This window comes from Myotis daubentonii, chromosome 3, assembly GCF_963259705.1.
Source record: "Myotis daubentonii chromosome 3, mMyoDau2.1, whole genome shotgun sequence".
NCBI classification, from domain to species: Eukaryota; Metazoa; Chordata; class Mammalia; order Chiroptera; family Vespertilionidae; genus Myotis; species Myotis daubentonii.
In genome coordinates, this window is record NC_081842.1 from 72,928,832 (window position 1) to 72,944,445 (window position 15,614).

The 15,614-nt window shown below is 45.8% G+C and overlaps 1 pseudogene; it reads left to right on the forward strand.

The window, feature by feature from the left end:
* Positions 1–416: 416 nt before the first annotated feature.
* LOC132229631 (BTB/POZ domain-containing protein 6-like) lies at positions 417–9,370 on the forward strand (annotated as a pseudogene).
* Positions 9,371–15,614: the final 6,244 nt, after the last annotated feature.

Genomic DNA, 15,614 nt, shown 5'->3' on the forward strand with positions numbered 1-15,614 from the left:
TTTAAACAATTTTGTTAAAAATATGTTTTTATTGGTTTTAGAGAGAGAGGAAGGGAGCGGGAGAGAGAAAGAGAAAAACATGGCCTGCACACCCCCCGACCGGGGATCAAACCTGCAACCTGGGTATGTGCCCTCACTGGGAATTGAACTCACCACCTTTTGGTTTACAAAGACGATGCTTCAACTAACTGAGCCACACCAGCCAGGGCAGGGACATATCTATTCCCTTTAGGTTTTTCAAAAACATTCTTAAAATTAAAACACCATTTAATATTTGAAAATTCCCCTTATCACTACCCATCTTTTCAATTACATTGATCTTAAAGAATTCCATTCATAGTACATGCCTATTGTATGAAATTATAAATTAGTTACCCAGGATCCGCAATGATCCCTGACAGACAAAGCCCAACAAAATGGTTCAGCCTTCTGGTAAGACCTCCTTAGGTTAATTTTCTACCAGAGATTTTTGTTAGACCCGAAGCAGGCTCTGACATAAGGTTCCCAGGACATGTATGTAGAGAAACATACCCGTGGGTCTTTAAACATATTTACCCAATACTCTGTTTCAATGATTTAACCATAAAAGTTTTCCCAAATTGCTTTTGCTTATTTTATCTGTATTGATCCAATGTGATACATGATCGCAACATAAGATTTAATTCTAAATCAAGGTTTTATAGGCTCTTTAGTGGTGGCATTAATTTGAAATGAGCCTATTTCAACTAAAATGTGTTATGTTGCGTCCATGTTATAGTCAATAACACAGTTGTTTGTTCAGCTTCTCCATGTTTGTTCAACACTTTGTTAGCTCCTAATAAGGACCTTGGTGAGGTCTGAGTAGAACAAATGGGAAGATGTTTGGGAGTGCAATGAAGCGAGCCTATTGTTTTTGTAAGCATGCAGTAAGAATTCTCTTAAGAAGATATTCATAGTTTTACAAGTACTATATGTGTTAACAGCTAGAGCTATTGTCAGCATAATAGTTAAGTCAATGAGTGCATTTAAAATTAGGTCCACTCAGCATTCAGCAGTTGGTGTTATGCTACCTTTGTATTTAACATAAGATTTTCCATGTCACACTTAACCCTGATACAAAAATTTTGAAGTACATGTTTCTAAGAAAGAAGCCCACCAGATTTAATAGTAATTCTCAACACTAATTGCACATTAGAATCAACTGGGAAGCTTTTAAAACTATAAATGCCCAGGCTCCATCTATGACCAGTTCTGAATCTCTAGATCAGGATTTTCAAGGTGTAGTCCCTGAATCAGGATCTTCAGCATTGTCTACAACCTTGTCAGAAATTCAAATTCCCAGGCCCAGCCCAGACCTACCTACTGAACCATGACACTGGGGGTGAGGGTGAGCTTGGGGCACAGCCATCTGTGGGATTTTAATGCTGAAGCTCAAGAACCACTGCTTCAAGTACCAACATTTGTATTTTTTTAAAAAGCTTCCAGAGCCCTGGCTGGTTTGGCTCAGTGGATAGAGCATCGGCCTGCAGACTGAAGGGTCCCGGGTTCGATTCTGGTCAAGGGCATGTGCCTTGGTTGTGGGCACATCCCCAGTGGGGAGTGTGCAGGAGGCAGCTGAATTGATGTTTCTCTCTCATCAATGTTTCTGGCTCTCTATCCCTCTCCCTTTCTCTCTGTAAAAAAAAAAATCAATAAAATATATAAAAGCCATGTTCTATTTCTTTAAAAAAAAAAACAAAAAAAACCTTCCAGAGATTTAAATATGCATCCAGGGATAGTAATGCAACATGACATCAGAGGCATTAAAAAATTGCTGGAATTGCCAAAACCAGTTTGGCTTGGTGGATAGAGCATCGGCCTGTGGACTGAAGGGTCCTAGGTTCGATTCCGGTCAAGGGCATGTGCCTTGGTTGCGGGCACATCCACAGTGGGGGGTGTGCAGGAGGCAGCTGGTCGATGTTTCTCTCTCATCGCTGTTTCTAGCTTTCTATCCCTCTCCCTTCCTCTCTGTAAAAAATCAATAAAAAATATATTTCAAAAAAATTGCTGGAATAGAAAAACACATAAAATTTCAAGTTATAGGGGAGCTGCTTCCTATACCACAAAGGCACCTCTGTGAAGAAAATCAGTCTAAGTGTAGCTGGCTGAGGTCATGCTTGCTGACTGCAGTAGATGTGGCCACCTCCCTGGATGGAACATTACCCATGGCCTCGCTCCTTAGACCTGCTCTTCCCAGTCAGGATGCAGGTGATGGCAGGAGGAATGACGGGCCGGGGGACTCAGACTCAACTGCAGTGTCAGAGATATGAGAGCCCTGCCTGGAGAGAGAGTATTTTAGACCATGAGGTTGAAGTTGGGATTTCCAGTACATATGAACTTTCCAATATATATGAACTTTTACCTAATAAGCTTCATTGAAATAAATATTCCAAGTGATTGTCTCTAAGAACATCCAGATAATTGCATAATTATGACAAATCAATAAATGCTTCCACTTCATCAAGCACTTAGAGTGACTACAATAAATCATTTTGAAGGATTATTTTGAAACTCTCCTTAAGAGTGGCTCTTTAAGAGGCTGTTAATAGACATGTGGAAAAATACTGATTTGAGTCAATTGTATAGTTTAAGTTGTCTACAATTAAGTCCCTTACTAAATTCTTGGTAATTAAATGTATTAAAACAAAAGACCTATATAAACTTCCCTATAGTTCAGATATATATATATATATATGCCTAAGTGACCCAATGACCGAACAAACAACAGGTTGACAAGTCACTATGACGTGCACTGACCACCAGGGGGCAGTTGCTCAATGCAGGAGATGCCCCCTGGTGGTCAGTGTGTTCCCACAGCCAACCTCCCCTGGTCGGCCAACCTCCCACAGTCCCTCCCCCTGGCCGGCCAACCTCCTGTGGCCCCCTCCCCCTGCCGGCCAACCTCCCACAGCCCTGATCGACCCTGATCGCTGGCCAGGTCGAGGGACCCCACCTGTGGACAAATTTATGCACCGGGCCTATAAAACATATATATGAGAGAGAGAGAGAGAGGAATGTGCCAAAATGTATTATTGGTGAATTTGGGTGTAAGTAAAATGAGGTTTATATTAAAATATATATATTAAAATAAAATGTTATGAAAATAATTTTTATTTATTTAAAAATGTTTCTATTTTCAAATAGTTTATCTAATCTAAGACAAACATGCAAATTGACCATACCTTTGCTATGCCTCAAGCCACACCCACCAGCCAATCAGAGCAACTATATGCAAATTAACCCAACCAAGATGGCGGCCAGCAGCCACAGAGCTGGAGCAAGCAGGAGGCTTGCTCGGTCCAGTGATGGAGGAAGCCAAGCTTCCCACCTGCCGTGGCTGGCTCTGAGCTCCACTGAAGGCAACAAAGTTTCAATTATAGAAGGTAAATAAATCTCAGAATAAAAAGAAAAAAAGGAGAGCTGGGAGCTTCCGTCACGGGGAGGGGCTTGGCCAGCCTGAAAACAGCCCTCAGCCCCTCACCCAGACTGGCCAGGCACCCCATTGGGGACCCCCTACCCTAAAGAGGGTGTGGCCAGCCTGAAAACATCCATGAGCCCCTCACCCAGGCTGGCCAAACCTCCATGGGGTGAGGGTCCCCACTGGGGGGGGGCTTGACCAGCCTGCAAATTGCCATCAGCCCCTCACCCAGGCTAGCCAGGCACCCCAGAGGGACCCCCACCCTGATCCGGGACACCCTTCAGGGCAAACCAGCCAGCCTCCACCCGTGCACCAGGCCTCTATCCTATATAGTAAAAGGGTAATATGCAAACTGATCCTAACAGCAGAAAGACTGGGAATGACTGGCCTCTATGACACACACTGACCACCAGGGGGCAGACGCTCAATGCAGGAGCTGCCCCCTGGTGGTCAGTGCACTCCCACAGGGGGAGCTCTGCTCAGCCACAAGCCAGGCTGATGGCTGCCAGTACAGCGGTGGTGGTGGGAGCCTCTCCCACCTCCTCAGCAGCACTAAAGATGTCAGACTGAAGCTTAGGCCTGCTCCCGCTGGCAAGTGGACATCCCCCGAGGACTCCCGGGCTGCCAGAGGGATGTCTGATTGCCAGCTTAGGCCCAATCCCCCAGAGAGTGGGCCTAAGCCAGCAGGTGGTCATCCCCCGAGGGGTCCCAGACTGGGAGAGGGCACAGGCTGGGCTGAGAGGACCCCCCCTCCCCCTGCCACCCCTGAGTGCACAATTTTTGTGCACCAGGCCTCTAGTGTGTGTGTGTGTGTGTATACACACACACACACACATATATATATATATATATATATATATATATATATATATATATATATATATATATATACTAGAAGCCCAGTGCATGAAATTTGTGCATGGAGGGGGGGGTGGTCCCTTGGTCTGACCTGCACCCTCTTGCAATCTGGGACCCCTCAGGGGATGTCCAACTGCCAGTTTAGGTCTGATCCCACAGGGATCTCTGAGGGATTAGGCCTAAACCACCAGTCGGACATCCTTCTTGCAATCCTGGACTGCTGGCTCCTAACTGCTCCCCTGCCTGTCTGCCTGATCGCCCCTAACCCCTCTGCCTGCCTGATTGTCTCTAACCACTAGCCTGCCTTCCTGATCACCCCTAGCCACTCTGCCTGCCTGCCTGATTGCCCCTAACTGCTCTGCCTGACTGCCTGATTGCCCCTAACTGCTTGCCCGCCTGCCTGATCACCCCTAACCACTTGTCTGCCTGCCTGATCGCCCCTAACCACCTCTGCCTCGGCCCCCCTGCTGCAGTGGCTTTGTCCAAAAGGATGTCCGGAATGACATCAGGAAGGTCATTTGGCTGTCTGGTCTAATTAGCATACTATGCTTTTATTATATATATATAAATTCCTAGATGTCACCAAAATTGTCTTTTTACATTATTTACTATTTTTAAGCTTATCTTTGGCAGGTACTTTAGGGTTAAACAATTTTATTGAAATCACTTCCTTCAGAAAGAAAGAAAGCCTTATATTTACACCAATAAATATATTTTAAGAATTATTTAAAATAGAATTACCTCAAAAGAGTAAGAAAAAACATATTAGATTTAAAGTCAGCTCTCTGAGGTAAAAGCCTCCTATACTGAAACCTCATTCGTCTTCAGTCAGAAGGCCTCCTCCTGCTTTGTACTCTCATTGCATGTTGATGAGATTTTATTTAGTGCCATTTTTAATTCTATTTTCTGTCTGAAAAAGATGCCATCTAATGCTTGAGTCATCTCTACTCTGTCCCTCTCTAAACACTTCTAGTGACATGGAACCCACCTCCTCCTGACACAGAGGATGCATCTTTTTCTGTTTTGAAGGTTAGAAAATAACTTATTCATACCGACCATTTATCACTTTTTCTAGTGTCTGTCTCTGCCTGGCTTCTGGCCCCTTGTTCCATGGACTATGGCTAATCCCTCCACAAATACACTAACCCTTCACATATTTGAAAATTATAACCAAGATAAAAATTTACTGAGATCACTGTAAAGTATTCTACTGGGACCTAAAAAATAAGCTGCATAAGCACAAGATCAGAACATCATGAGTCAGGGGCCCACATGTTTTAGATGCAATTTACAGAAGAGGAAGTTGAGGCTGAAAACCACAAAGGAGCCCTGAGCTCACAAGGCCAGGTCAGTGCTGGTGAGACTGTGGCCTGAGCCCAGACCATGTCATTCAAAGTTCTGCTCTCTTTCCACCTGTACATGATGCCACCTCTATTCTGTCGTTACAATCCTTTAGCGTTTCTTATTGCTACCCAGTTTACTGTCTTCCCAGCCCAGCACTCTCTACGTGGTGAACTGTTTGCCTGCTTCCTTTGCCTTTCTTATTGGAATGTGATTTTCCCCCCAATGGTGGAAATCATGTCTTTAATGTAGTCTAATATTTCCCATGCCGTCGCCCACATTGAGATGTGCAAGAACTATTTATCGATGTGAAATGAAAAGTCAAATATCTTTATTTTGACAATTTACTGTCTACAGAAGCAGCATCAGGAAAAATAAAATTATCTCAATCTAGAAATATAAATTGTTTTTCTAACGTGGTCTTACATTATACATAGTTGCTAGGACCAAAGATATGTCTTAGTTAAAAATTTGGATTACATGTATTTTTCTCCTAAAGATACAAATGCTTTAAGTACAGCACTAACAAATGGCTAAATACTTCCTGTTTTTCCACTTCTTTGATTTCCATATCAGTATCTTTGCTTCCAACCTTTCTTTCCTCCAGATCTGTCTATAAATTTTTTTCTACACTACTCTTCCTACATAATAAAAAGAGTCTCCTGACCTTCAGAGTCAATTGCATACTCGTTGTCATGGTTCAGGAATGCATGATCCTGCTCATTTATCACACTCTGCTCCCCAGGCAGGCAGCACGCACACCCAGCCAACAGAATGCATGTCTCACTCCGAGTTCCTGCTGAGTTCTCCTGCTCTCTGCTTCCATATTCTCTCCACTGTCCTATTAAACTCTGGAATGCTAGCAATTCCTTACATAGTAAGATGTAAGGATAAAACATGGTTCATTCTGACAGTAATGACTTGAAGAACATATGTGTTGTATTCAAGGCCATGATTTACATTTGTTTTTGGAACTCACTCTTTTGAGTTGATTAGCTTTGTTTATTTTTGCTTCTCTTCCAAACTATTTTTAAATTTTCCAAAAGACAACCTACAAATGATTGACTAATCTAGTTCTAATATGACCATAAATCCTGAAAAGAACACCTGAAATAATTCCTGGTTATCCCTTACATAGAGAGAGTACCAGCAAAGGATCTTTTGTTGTGTTTCAAGTTGAGCTGTGTTGGCTGGATGTGATGGTTAATTTTATGTCTTAACTTAACTGGGGTAAGGAATGCCCAAATAGTTGGTAAAACATTTCTGGGAATACGTAGGAGGGTGTTTCTGGAAGAGTTTAACATTTGAATTAATAGACTGAGTCAAAGAAAATCACTCTCCCCAGTGCCCTGAGGGCTTGAAAAGAACAAAAAGGTGAAAGGAGGATGAATTCACTCTCTTTGCTTGAGCTGGGACAGCCATCTTCTCCTGCTCTCAGACACCTGTGCTTCTGGTTCTCAGATCTTTGGACTTTGACTGAGACTTACACTATAGGTGCCTTAATTCTTGGGGCGTTGGATTCAGACTTAACATGGGCTCCCCTGAATTATGGCACTGACTTCCCTGGGTCTCCATTTTGCTGAGGATAGATCCTGAGACTGTGTGGCCTCCATAATTATGTGAGCCAATCCCTGTAATGAATCTCTCTCTCTCTCTCTCTCTCCATATATATATTTGAGTGGCCAGATTATTATGACCACCTAATGTTTGTAGGCAAATTAGCCATAATTTTGCACTGAAGTTGCTAGAGGGCCAGATCATTACAAACGTCTGAATAGCACAACATACTTAAGTATCGTTGCTGATCAGGTTCATCCTATCATGTTGATGGTGTATCCCAATGGAGATGCCTTCTTCCAACAAGACAATGTGCCATGCCATGGTGCTCGTATTGTGCAGGAGTGGTTTCAAGAACATGAGAGAGACTTTACCTTGTTAGGTGGCCCCCACAATCACCAGATCTCAATCCAATTGAGCATTTGTGGGATGAAGTTAAAAGAGCCATCAGGCAGCTGGTTCCACAATCATCAAATCTCACAGGACTGGACAGTGCTATTCATCAGGCATGGTGTCAGAGTCCTCGCATCACCTTTCAACATCTCATGGAGTAAATGCCAAGAAGAATCGCTACATTAAGGCAAAAGGTGGCCCAACAAAGTACTGATGGGGTGGTCATAATAATCTGGGCGGTTATAATAATCTGGCCACTCAGTGTGTGTTTTATAATAATTAGTATCTAATCTAATAATAGACAAACATGGTAATTGACCATACCTTTGCTATGCTTCCCATCGGCTAATCAGGAAAATATGCAAAATAACTGCCAACAAAGATGGTGGTTAATTTGCATACATAGGAGCAATGCTGGGAGGCAAAAGGGGAAGGACGGAAGAAGCTGCCTACCACTGACGGTCATCAGAAACCCAGGCGGCAGGCAAAAGCCGGGTGGCAGGGCCGTGATTGGAGAACTGGGGCCGCCTTTGCCTGCCGCCCTGCTGGTGATTAGAGAAGCCGGGCGGGGCAGGGAAGAGGCGGCTGCGGGCGAAAGCCTGCATGCACTTCTTGGAGACGAGCCTGGAAGCCAAGAACGCCTGCGTCCTGCTGTCACAGAGCCGGCTGTTTGAGGAGCCCCAGCTGACCCAGCGCTGATGGGAGGTCATTGACGTGCAGGCAGAGATGGCCCTGCGGTCCGAAGGCTTCTGTGAGATCGACTGGCAGACCCTGGAGGTCGTCGTCACCCGGGAGGCCCTCAACAGCAAGGAGGCGGTGGTCTTCGAGGCCATACTCAACTGGGCCAGGGCCGAGTGCAAGCGGCAGGGCCTGCCCGCCATCCCGCACACTAACAGGCACGTCCTGGGGCCGGCCCTCTACCTGGTCCACATTCCGACCATGACCCTGCAGGAGTTTGCCAATGGCGCTGCCCAGGCGGACAGACTGATGCTGGAGGAGACCCACAACATCTTCCTGTGGTACACGGCAGCCAACAAGCCTCCACTTGACTTCCCGCTGACCAAGAGGCGAGGCCTGGCCCCGCAAAGGTGCCACCGCTTCCAGTCCTCGGCCTACCGCAGCAACCAGTGGTGCTACTGGGGGCGCTGCGACAGCATCCAGTTTGCGGCGGACAGGAGGGTGTTTGTGGCGGGGCTGGGCCTGTATGGGTCCAGCTCTGGGAAAGCCGAGAACAGTGTGAAGACTGAGTTCAAACACCTGGGGGTGATCCTCGCCCAGAACCTGACCAGGTTCATGTCCGACGGCTCCAGCAGCACCTTCCCGGTCTGGTTCGAGCACACGGTGCAGGTGGAGCCGGACACCTTCTACACGGCCAGCACCATGCTGGACGGCAGCTAGCTCAGCTACTTCGGGCAGGAGGGTCTGACGGAGGTGTAGTGCGGGAAGGTGACCTTCCAGTTCCAGTGCTCCTCCTACAGCACCAACGGCACCGGGGTGCAGGGCAGGCAGATCCCTGAGCTCATCTTCTACGCCTGAAGCCTTGGGCGTGGGGGCACTGGGAGGATGGAGGGTCGCATGCTTTCTCCTCGGCAGGACAGGTTTCAGGACTCCTAACCTTTTGTGCGCAGCTGGCTGTAGCCAGAGGTATAAATGAGACGTTTCTACATGGCCAGAGCCCGGTTCTGAATACAGGGGGCTGGGCCGCATCACATCTCCTGCACATTGGGATGCACACTCAGGTGGAGGGGGGATTTGAGGGTGGAGGGCAGCCCAGACCCCACCAGAGGTGCCACGCCACCTGCTTTGTGGGCTTGGCTGTCCCTCCCACCCTCCTAGATTTTGTTCTGAGTTGTTCTAAGCTTAAGACCTTCCCTCCAAATCTAAAACCTGGGAAAAGTCACTTAAAAAAAAGTCAAGAAATTATTAAAAATACAGGTACTTCTCCGAACACCGGCCGGGGGCGGGGGGTGGGCAGGGAAGAGGCGGCTGCTGGCGGCTGCCTCTTCCCTTCCCCCCCCCTCCCCCCGTCCCCGGCTGGTGTTCGGAGAAGTACCTGTATTTTTTTTTCAAAGTACCTGTATTTTTAATAATTTCTTGACATGGTAAAAGAATTTTACATTACGATCCAAGGGTGGTGGGGTAAGGAGAAGGAGCAGCAGAACAATCCAGCAAACAAAAAGGGAAACAGAAATGCATGGTGGAAGGGATTTGAAGGGTGGGTAGAGGCATTGCCCAACTAAAATGCAATTGGCTTGCTACTGAGTACTATTCATGGGAAGACAGCATCCTGATTCCTTCTCTATACAGCATATTGGGAGTAAAAATGATGCATCCAGGTGGAAATATGATTAGGGGTTGGAAGACAGACAGGGAAAGAAGTCAGAAATAGACACTGAGAGAGTCACTGGCTGGCTGGCTGCAAATACTGACTCTCCAGTAGTGATAGAATAAAAAGTGGGGGATATCTCTGGAAGATTCAAGAGATAGGGGGCAACTCTTCTATGGTTTTGACTTGCCCAGCAGATTTCCACATACTTACGTGTACACGCCTATGTTTGCATGCACACACATGTACACATAACTGACTGCCCTCCCTGGAAGCACAGAAGAAGAAGCCACCAGAAGAAGAAGCTGCCCACCTTTGGTCCAGGAGCCAGCGCCTGGGGCTGGCTGCAGCCCAGGAGACGGACAAGCCACCCGCCCGAGGTCCCAGGGTACAGCCACCCAGAGAAGCTGCCAGCCCTGTGGTCCAGGGCGCCAGCGCCTGTGGCCAGGGAAACAAGTTCCCCCTTCTCCTACTGTAGTCATTACTTCAATATTCCCCTTCTGAATTTCTCTCCTGTGCTGTAACCCAACTCCACTTTTCATCGGAAGGATATGGAACAGAGAGAGCAGTGTTAAAAGCTTACATTTTTAAGCTGGTAAAGTTGGTACTTAAACATATAAATGGAAAACTAGAGTCCTTAAGGTAACAAAGGCTACAAAGGACAGGGACAGTGCATGACCTATTATATCCAGCAATCCATATGGGGACTGAAAACTTTGCAATGATGACAATTAGTGAAAATATGAATCAACTAAAATAGTTGACAAGGACAATTCTTCCATCTTTGAAAATATATACATCAAATCTGTTTAAATAGATTTTCATCTGCATAATATAACACATTCTGACAAGACCACCACTACCACCAATATGGTCAGTGTTGTGCCGATAAATGTTTAATAACTGAGGGACTCCACCCCCGAGTGCACAAATTTTTGTGCACTGAGCTACTAGTATATATATTTATAATTCATATAAATAGAAGCATATTGATTCTATTGGAGCATATTGATTTCTTTGGAGAACCCTGGCCAATGCAGATTTTGGTACTTGGAGTGGTTATAGAGGAACAAAATTTTAAGGATGAATTTCTTGAATTAGTTCTGGAGTTTTTGGAATATCTCTCTAATATGATCAGATTTAAAGATCCTAATGTCTATATTTCCAGTAGTAAGGAGAGCACTGGTAGTCCATGGTGTAAGCTGTCTATAGAAATATGCAAAATTTGCACTGCATGCTCCCAATTAACCATTTATAAGAAGCAATGAGCTAAGTGACTCTGTAAATGATATTTTCAAATATTTCAGAAAAGGAAGGAATACAGTGACATTAATTAGTTGCTCCTAATGTTACTGGACAAAGTGGTGAAAGAAAAGGATACGCTCAAGATTCACATTCCCAGCCAAAGTGCAGCATCAATGACCGGAGAGCTGCCATTAGGCCCTGAGGAAGAGTCTCCTCTCCTGCAGCCACGGGGCCAAAATTGCGGAAAATTGCAGAACATCATGCTGAGATCGGCTCAATTACAACACCGGTTGAACGCTCAGCCTGGCAGAGTGTCTGCTGTTAAATTGAGGGCATTGATTGGAAAAGAATGAGATCCTGTAAGTTGGGCTGGGATGAGTGAGAAGATCCTGAGAAAGCTGGGAATATTGAGCCCCTAAATCATGATGGTTCTTCTTAGCCAGTAGGAGAGGTCTCCCACCCACTGGGGATTGGCCTCCCCACCCCAGGAGAAACAGTCTCTTCATTTCAGTCTGAAAAGATCAATCCAGCATGCAATGGTAATGACCCCTCCTGAGTCAGTTGCCATGCAAGACAATGCTGATTCTCCTCAGGACCCATCCCATCTCCCTTTTTGCTTCTAGATCTAGTAGACTCACATCCCAGCAGGCCCCTAAAGAGAAGGCACAAAATGTGACCAGTGAGGAAGTGTGTTGCATCCCAAAAGAACTACTTGAGTTTTCTCATTTATGCAGACAGAAATCCAGGGAATAGCCATGGGAATGAATACTGACACATGGGATAATGGTGACAATAACATAAAGTTGGGTCAGGCTGAATTGATTGATATGGGCTCTCTAAGCAGAGATTTTTGCATTTAACATTGAACTTGGGAAGTTAGAAAGGGCTCTAACAGTTTGTTTCTAACAGAAAGTCACAGCCCCTCAATCTACTCCCAGACTTGAGCCAGTTTATAGACCTAGAGCTCCTTGAATGAAGGGAAAGCCAGGTCCTCTTGAGGAAGGCTCTCAGCTCACTACCAAAAATGTATCCTGTTTATCCTTCTCCCAGCCTTCCCCAAAGGGACCTGAGGCCTTCTAGGAGGGTGACTACGCTGGGGAAGAGGAAATAATCAGGCCTTCCAGGGACAATTAGATACTGGCTCTGAATTGACACTGATTCCAAGAGACTCAAAATGTCACTGTGACTCTTCAGAGGAGAGGTTTATGAGGGTCAGGTGACCAAAGAATTTAAGCTCAGGTTCATCTCACAGTGGGTCCCTGAACCCGTCCTACGGTTATCCCACCAGTTCCAGAATGCATAATTAGAATAAACCAGACAGAATTCTCACATCCTGTAGAGTGAGGGCTACTATGATGAGGAAGGCCCAGGGGAATCCATTAGAACTGTCTCTACCCAAGAAAATAAAAGTAACCCACATTCCTAGAGGGGTTTCAGAGATTAGTGCCAACATCAAGGACATGAAAGATACAGGAGTAGTGAATCTCTGCACATCCCCATTCAACTCTCCTGTTTGCCCTATGTAGAAGACAGATGGATCTCAAAGAATGACAGTGGATTATCGTAAGCTTAACCAGGTGGCAACTCTGATTGCAGCTGCTGTACCAGCTGTGGTTTCATTGCTTAAGCAAATTAACACATCCCCTGGTGCCTAGTATGCAACTGTTGATCTATTTTTTTTCTCCATCCCTGTCCATAAGACTCACCAGAGCAGCTTTCTTTCAGCTAACAAGGCCAGCAATACAACTTCACTGTCTTACCTGAGAAGTATATCAACTCTCTAGCCCTATGTCATAATTTAGATCTCAGGGATTTTGATTGCCTTTCCCTTCCATAAGATAGCACAGGGGTCCATTACACTGATGACATTATGCTGATTGGACCTAGTAAATGAGAAATGGCAACTGTTTTAGATTTATTGGTAAGCCATTTGCATGTCAGAAGATGGGAAGTAAACCTGACTAAAATTCAGGGGCCTTCTACCTCAGTGAAATTTCCAAGGATTCCTTGTGTGAAGCATATTAAAATACCCCTTCAAAGATGAAGGGTAAGTCACCTGGGCCAGGTGGGTAAGTTGGTTAGAGAGTAATCCCATACACCAGGAAGGTTACAGCTTCAATTCCCAATCAAGGCACAAACCCAGGTTGTGGGTTTGATCCAGGTTAGGGTATGTATGGGAGATAAACAATCTATGTGTCAATTTGGGAACAGGGATGCCCAGATAGCTGGTAATGGATTGTTTTTGGATGTGTCTGTGAAGAGATTAGTATTTGAATCAGTAGGCTGAGTAAAGATCGCTCTCACCAATGTACTGAGGGCCTGAACAGAACTAAAAGGTAGAGGAAGAGCAAATTTTCTCCCTTTGCTTAAGCTGGAACATCCGTCTTCTGCTACACTGGGACATGGTGCTCCTGGTCCCCAGGCCTTCAAACTCAGACTGAATCACACCACCAAACTTGGTTCTCCAGATTACAGAAGGTGGATCGTGGCTTCCATAATCATATTAGAGGCCCAGTGCATGAAATTCATGCACCAGTAGGGTCCCTAGTGGCTTCCAGCTGCCAGCTGGGGCCTTCCTTTGTTCCGCACCGCCCACTGGTGGTCAGTGCACATCTTAGCAAGTGGTCGAGCTCCTGGTTGGTCAAACTCCAGCATGAGGGGACAATTTGCATATTAGGTTTTTATTTATATACTAGAGGTCTAGTTCACAAAATTCGTGCACTGGGGGGGATGTCCCTCAGCCAGCCTGCACCCTCTCTAATCTGGGACCCCTTGAGGGATGTCCGACTGCCCGTTTAGGCCCAATTCTGGTTGGATTGGGCCTAAACGGGCAGTCGGACATCCCTCTCACAATCCGGGACTGCTGGTTCCCAACCGCTTGCCTGCCTGCCTGCCTGCCTGCCTGCCTGATTGCCCCTAACTGCTTCTGCCTGCCAGCCTGATCACCCCCTAACCACTCCCCTGCCAGCCTGATCAATGCCTAATTGTTCCCCTGCCAGCCCAATCACCCCCAACTGCCCTCCCCTGCCAGCCCGGTCGCCCCCAACTGCCCTCCCCTGCTGACCTGATCGCCCCTAACCACCTCTGCCTTGGCCCCTGCCACTGTGGCTTTGTCCAGAAGGATGTCTGGAAGATGTTTGATCTAATTAGCATATTACCCTTTTATTAGTATAGATAGATAAGCTAATTACATATAAAGAATCATATATATAAATGAGTAGTAGAAGCATAGTATATATAGTAGAAACATAGATCATACCCTATTGGTTATGTTTCTCTGGAGAACCCTGATTAAAACACTAGGAAAAGTCCACTGACCTGGCTTCTTATGAACATTCTGACCTATTCTTGAGTCAAAGGGTTATGTTAAGGAGAATAGTGAGGAAAATTATGATGACTAACTTTTACTGAGAGTTCACTATATGCTAGGCACTGTTCTAAGCTCTTAAATAATTTTTCCACATCCTTCTACATTCTTGTGAACTTGCTACGATTTTTAATGAGAAGACTGAAGATAAGACAGGTTAAGTAGCTTACCCAAGGTCACAGAGCTTGCACAAGTAGAATGGCACTTAAATCCACAGGAGTCTGTGAACACCCACTCTGGGTAGATGGGATCACACATTATATTCCCTTAGTATCAGAGCTGTCCTCAGGACTGAAGGACTCTGGGCTGACTCGCCACATTTCTGTGCTCAGAAGTAACCCACCTGAAAGTGCTCAGATTTTGCTGTGTTTCTCCACCGGGCTCTATTTGCAACCACCTGGTGGGCTCTTTCAGTTACTGTTCCAAGTAGAGATTCTGATTAAGTGGGTCTGAGGGGATATGCCAATGTCATAGTTTTTCAAAGCTAGGTTTCTAATAAGAACCTCTGTGGGCCCAAGTAAATGGACTACGACTTTAACTTCATTGAGAAGGAGGCCACTCCTTGGAGTGCAGACAGTACACAAGAAGGGAGAGCACTAGGACCCACTCTCAGTCTCCAGCCACATTCACAACCAGGCGTTAACTCCATTTTAGAGCCTCCTTGCTGGCCCAGAGGAGGGAAGAGAAGCTGGGGCAGCTTGGGGCTTTCAGCCAGGTCGAGTCCCTGATGTACCCAGGGCCTTGGGCCAAGGCTCAGCAGGCAGGTGTAATCAGAATTTCCCAGGGGATATTCAGAGCAGATCCCTCAGCAAGCACGGCTTCTAAATTTGTCCTCAGGAATGATTAATCTGTTTAAGCAAATCCTAGAACATAATTAAAATGCTCTAATCAGGGAAGGAGATTGCTATGCAGCAGCCTCAGGCACCAATTTGGTGGTAGGAGCTCGTGACCAAAAGGCCTCAATAACCTAGGGGAAGCAGTTACGGTGACAGTGGGCTTAGCCAGGCTGGTCGGGAATGCTGAAGGAGAGAAGTCTGTGAGGGCAGAGGGTCAACCAATGGAACACTGATGAGGGTCAAGAACCACCAGCT